Source organism: Ictidomys tridecemlineatus, chromosome 3 (assembly GCF_052094955.1).
Source record: "Ictidomys tridecemlineatus isolate mIctTri1 chromosome 3, mIctTri1.hap1, whole genome shotgun sequence".
In the NCBI taxonomy this organism is placed as follows: Eukaryota; Metazoa; Chordata; class Mammalia; order Rodentia; family Sciuridae; genus Ictidomys; species Ictidomys tridecemlineatus.
The window spans coordinates 61,634,599-61,640,809 of NC_135479.1; the positions used below are offsets into that span (position 1 = coordinate 61,634,599).

Below are 6,211 nucleotides of genomic sequence, written 5' to 3' on the forward strand. Positions count from 1 at the left end.
CCGGGAGCCAAAAAACCTTTTCTCTTTATAAGTTTATTATCTTAGGTATTTGTTACAGTGACGAACGGCTAAGTAACCCAGGATTTCAGGGGCATAAATGGGAGAAGTGGGGGAGAGAGAGGAAGACTTCCTTTACGAGGGAGGCACAGAAGTTTGAGGTTCCATGAGGAAGCAGGATTACAGCCGTCCCTCTCAGGGCTCAAGATGCTGAAAGAATCTCTCCCTCACGTGGAAGGAAAGGGGATGTGGCAGGAGGCCCCAGGAGAGATGAATTGGAAAGTTGCCCAAAGTAACTTAGAGCAAGATAAAGAGAAATGGCTCAGCCACACAGTCCCGGGGCCTGTGTATGATTAGGCCCAAACCTCAAAATTCAAACAGACAAAACCAACACAAAACCTACTTCTTCTGGAAGAAAAACCAATGAAGAGCAGAAAATCCCCCAAAAGTGCTCTGACTAGAAAAAAGCCAGGCACAGTGGCCCATACCTTTGACCCCATACCTCTGACTCAGGAGGCTAAGGCAGGAGGATCAGAAGTTCAAAGCCAGCCTCAGCAACTTAGGGAGACTGTGTCTCAAAATAAAAAGGGCTGTGCTCCGTGACGTACTGAGGCTGAGGCAAGAGGATCACAAGTTCAAAATGAGCCTCAGCATTTTTAGCAATAACTTCAGCAATTTAGGAAGTTAATGTCTCAAAATAAAAAATAAAAAGGATTGGGGATGTAGCTCAATGGCAAAGTGCCCTTGGGTTCGATTTGCAGTACCAATAAATAAATAAATAAACAAACAAACTTAATTTAATTTTAAAAAGGACTGTGGATATAGTTCAGTGATATAGAGTACTTGTCTAGCACGTGCCAGGCCCTGGTTCCATTCCCAGTAAGTATAAATAAATAAATGAGGGCTGGGGATGTAGCTCAGTTGGTAGAGTGTCTGCCTCACATGCACAAAGCCCTGAGTTCAATCCCCAGCATTGCCAAAAAATAAATAAAGTTAAAAAAAAGAGAGAATATGACAAGGGATCAAGTGACAGGAAGAACAGAAAAGGAGATGAATGGATATAATTGACATCCAAAGAACTCCATTAGAGTCAGGCATGGTGGTACATACCTGTAATCTCAGCAACTCAGGAAGCTGAGGCAGGAAGATTGCAAGTTCAAGGCCAGCCTCAGCAATTTAGCAAGGCCTTAAGCAACTTAGTGAGACCCCCATGTCAAAAATAAAAAATAAAAATGGCTGGGGACATGGCTCAGTGGTTAAGCACCTCTGAGTTCAATCCCAGAGAGAGAGAGAGAGAGAGAAGAAAAAGAACTCCACTGTAGTCCTGATAAATGACCAAGAAATAGGATGAACAAGTGTAGAATAAAAATAGAATTAAAAACGTGAAGGAATGACTTGAAAACATCAAAATGAATGCAAAGATTTAAAAAAAAAAAAAAGATATTCATGTAACCTGCAAGAAGTGATACGTGGGGAATAAAGATAAGGATGATCCAAAATAAGGTCAATTGGTGTCTCTGAAAAAGAGAAGCTCCCGTGGATATGAAAAATTATTTTTCCATGAAAAAGTCCTCGAAACAAAATGAATTGTGGATGTGAAGGGCAGACCACACACCAGAAAGATTTAGAATGGAAAATTTGTACATAACAACAGGAACCGAGCCTGGTAAAATTTCTTCACCTATTGTTATGATTTGGATAGGAGGTGTCCCCTGTATGCTCCCGTGTTCATGCGGGAATGTTTGGAAGTGAAATGATTAAATCACGGAAGCTGTGACCGAATCAGTCCACCCTGGTTTGATGGACTGACTGGGTAATAACTGCAGGCAAGTGGAACATGGCTGTGGGGTGTGTCACTAGAGGCCTGCCCTAGAAGGATTCATCTTCCCAGCAGAGCCTTCCCCTCTCAGCCTCTGCTTCAGAGTCACCATGAACCAAGCCCCTTCCCTCTGCCACACCTTTCCTCCATGATGTTCTGCCTCACCTGGGGCCCAAAGTCAGCCCCAGGGACAAGTGTGAAAATGTGTGCCAAAATAAACTTTTCCTCCTCTGAGTGGCTCTTGTCAGGTATTTTGATCACAGGAATAAAAAAAAAAAAAAAGCTGACAACACACCTCTCCAAACTAAACATTCAGTACAAAGGGAGGGAAAAAAACAGGCTTCCCTTGGCCCTCTTCACAGCCACGTTTCATGTCACGAGGTCCTACCCCAAAGCCAGAGTGTTCAGAGGACTAGGGTGGACCACGAATGTGAGGGTGAGAAACTCAGCTGAGCTGGGAGAGACGGGAGCTGCTAGGTGTCCGAGTTCCTGATTTCAAGCAGCAAACCACAAACAGGAGAGGGAAGCCCATAATCCGTTGCTCCAACCGTGTAAACAAGTGGCTAAAACCAGAGAAAGCTTTAACTCCTACTTCTTCCTTGTCCTTAAAGGAATCGTACATGATCAAGGGTCAGGTAGATAGATCAAGATGGTCCTGGGGTGTCTCATTGGGAAAGGAGCCCTAACCAAAGGCTCCAGTAGTTTTATGAACCCAGGGATGCAGAGTATAGGAAGGAAAACTCAAGAGTGAAAAAGTCCTGGGTAGTAAGTCAGAGAAGGGAACAACGTGTCCCCAAAGTTTCTTCCTCCTCTCCTCAATAAAGAGGAAGAGACCAAGGAATGATGCTCTTGTGTAGAGAGCCTGGCCGACCGAGTGGGCACCTGAGTCCTGACCACAGCTCCTTCAGTGCAGTGGGACAAGTGTGTATGCAGAGGGCAGAACGCCCTTGAGGTCCCCCAGGGAAAGCCTGCCGTTGGCCATGATCAGGGATCAAAGGTCACACACAGGTTTTTAACCAGAAGCCCTACTCCTCAGTTACAACCAGAGGTTATATTCCAAAAGGCCAACGAAGCATTCCCATGGCACCCAAGGTCCCAGACATGAAGGAACCTCCTGTGGCTTGGATAGTGAATACCCCCCAAAGGCTCATGGGCTAAAAACTTGGTCCCCAGAATTGGTACAACCCTAAAGAGGTAAGGCCTAGGGGGAGGTCTTCAGGTCATTGGGATCATATCCTCAAAGGGAATAACAGGACTTCCACCCCTTCTTCTTTCTCTCTTTGCTTCCTGGCCATAGGGTGAGCAGTTAACTCCACCATGTGCTCCCCCATCACTGCCACCCAGCACCCCACCAAGGTCTAAAAGCAATGGATCTACCTGATCATGAACTGGACCCTCCAAAACCATGAGTCAAAATATTACCTTCTCTCTTTATAAGTTGACTGTCTCAGGTATAGTGACAGAAAACGGACTAACGGAATCTCAGTGTGTGACTCCATTTATGGAGTCACATCTCCAAATACACCCTTCATTCAATACAGGCTCTCTGAGAACCAAAAGAATTCTTTTAAGCCTTTTTTTTTTTTCCTCCTTTGAAGTGACTGCAATACTAAGCCTTCCCAGGAGGGAGGTCTGAAGGGGCACTGCAGAAGGTAGAAGTTTCTTGCAATTTCTGGCACGAGAGAAAGGGCTATGTGGGTATGAGGACTGGCTATGGAACTTGCCCAGAACACAATCTTGCTGTGACCCTACTGTAGCTTCATCCTGGTGAAATCTCTTGCAGCATCTCAAACATGGAAACTAAAGCCCCTTTGCTGGTCTGTACTTGGTTGCCTGTGGCCTGGAGGGTCACACACATCAAGAAGCCATGTCCTCCCCACAGGAGAACCACATCCTGTGAGGGAGATCATCTGCCTTTCACTTGCAATTACTAATCACCTGACCCTGACCTGCCCTTGGAACATTGGGCCCCGCGGTTTGATGCCAGCTCCCGCCTGGCTAAACTAGAGAATTTCTAGAGAACTGGAACTTCCAACACTTTCCCCAAAGAGATCTGAACATGTTCCAGGTTTGCCCTTCCTTGGGTTCTCTCCTTCAGCACCATAGAGAATTCCCTTATATCTTTTGCTCCTTTTATGTTTTGGCTTTTAAACAGTATCTTGCTAAGTTGCCCAGGCTGGCCTTCAATTTGCAATCCTCCTGCCTCGGCCTCCTGAGTCTCCAGGATTACAGGCATGTACCACGAGAGTTCTCTTATGTCTTATAGCTAGTCACTCTTTTACCATAGCTGGTCATTCTCAGCCCCTACCACCCACCAGGGGAATGGCAGGGTGCTAGGAACTGAACCCAGGTCTCACACATACGGACATGCTCTACCAGTGAGCTACACAGGCAGTCAGTCATTCTTTTTTTTTTTTTTTAATATTTATTTTTTAGTTCTAGGTGGACACAATGTCTTTATTTTACTTTATGTGGTGTTGAGGATCAAACCCAGGGCCTCATGCATGTTAGGTGAGCACTCTACCTCTGAGCCACAACCCCAGCCCCATTCTTAATAATAATATATAATTATTCCCATTAACATATTGTGCTCCATCTAGACCAGCCAGTAGCTGGAGGCATGGGGCAGCCCTGAAAGCAGAAAAATAAAGCCTTTCTTTTGCACCCACTTTCCCAATAATTAAAGAATATCGATCCACCTCCTTTCTTTTGCAGGTTCTTCAGTTTGTTAAAGGGTGATGCCTGCTACTAAGGACTCCAACTGAGGCGTGCCTGGGCACAAGTGGGGCCACTTGGGCCCACAACAGCATGCTCTGTCAGGGGCATTTGGTGACCAGAAAGAGAAGCTGTTCTTTGAATGGGTCGCCCACTGCAGACTTGACAACACAGCCTTGTGCTGAACTCAGTTCAATTTGTTCCTCTTTTTTCTATTATCAAATGTGCTTTGGTGAAGCAGTCCAGAGACCCCCACCCAGAAGACTCTTACCATAATTAAGCAGAAACCCACATCATATTTGTCACATGAAAGTCTCTCTTCTTATCAGAGAGCTTTTTGCATAGCACATTAGCTATCTGCAAAAAATCTGCAGAAGGCTTGTAATTTCCTCTTTTTGTTAATTGCCAGTTTTGCAGGAAAACAAACCTACTTGTGAAACCTCTATTTAGAGGATGGAAAGAAAAGCACTTGTTATGTGAACCCCCTAGCTCCCCCACCCACCCCCCACCCTGGATATAAAATTCAAAGAATTTCTCTACTCATGGTCCAGGGGAGAATTTTTAGGCAAGAGCTCCTATGGACCCTGCAATTAATAAACCTGATTCTTGAAAATTCCTCAGGTGTCCAGCCTCTTCTGTCCTATTTCACTGGGTACTCATGAAGGATCTGGCTACACCAAGCCCCACCCTCTGAACTTGCCGGCAGATGTGACTAATGTTGCTTCCTGGTGGTGAATCAGGCTGGGAACCCAAGATCCAAAAGGGTGCTCACCGCAGCTCAGGGGGCCCAAGGGAACTAGGAGTGGACTTCCTTGGGGGCTGATTTGAGCTGAACCTTCAAAGGTTTAAGTCGCACTTGGGTGTTTCCTGGAGCATTCAGTCCATCCTGACTCCAAGTGCTCCTCTTCCTGCCCTTCCTCAGCCTTCATAAAATTCCAGTTGGCAGATGATTCTCCATCCTCTCTCTTTTCAACTCCAGGGCCCAGGGTTCCTAGGACCCCTGGAACCAGCTCAGAAGACCCTCTCTCCCCCCATGCACCGTAGAATTCAAGTGGACCTGGCTCAGGAGACAGTGGTCTATGGAACCTTGCTCAGAAAGACTCTCCAAAGAATCAGGCCCAACCAGATCTTGTGAGGCTGAAGAGAATGTGGAGCTTTGAACTCATGGGAAGGGAGCTGGGTTTAAATGGGTCTTTGTAGAACTCCACAGGTCTCTGGGGAGGCTCATAGCTGCTCAAGCACATGCAAATCCCTGCCCTGAGAGGAGGGTATTGCAGACCTGCTTATTTCTGGCACTCAGGCAGTCACTTCCAGACATCCTGGGAAGACAAGAGCTCTCGCCAATTACTCAAGGCAGAGGGGAACAATGCATTTAAAAATTGAACCTCAGCCTTCTATAGTCATTTGGGAGGATTAGGGATCAATTTTTTTTTTTTTTTTTTTTTTTAGTGGTCAATGGACTTTTGTTTTTTTATTATATGCGGTGCTGAGAATCGAACCCAGTACCTCACACATGTGAGGCAAGTGCTCTACCACTGAGCTACAGTCCCATAGGGATCAATTTTTAAATGCATTATCAAATAATTAAGGTGTACAGAGAGCACAAAAATAATAAATTAATCACTCATGTATCACAAGTAGTTTATAAATCATTGCTGTGAGCTATGTGAAACCCTGGAA

The 6,211-nt window shown here is 45.5% G+C and overlaps 1 non-coding gene across 1 annotated transcript; it reads left to right on the forward strand.

Annotated features, from left to right (window-relative positions):
• Positions 1 to 903: 903 nt before the first annotated feature.
• Trnav-cac (transfer RNA valine (anticodon CAC)) lies at positions 904 to 976 on the forward strand. Its single transcript has one exon. It is a non-coding gene; the product is annotated as a tRNA-Val (tRNA).
• The last annotated feature ends 5,235 nt before the right edge of the window (positions 977 to 6,211 follow it).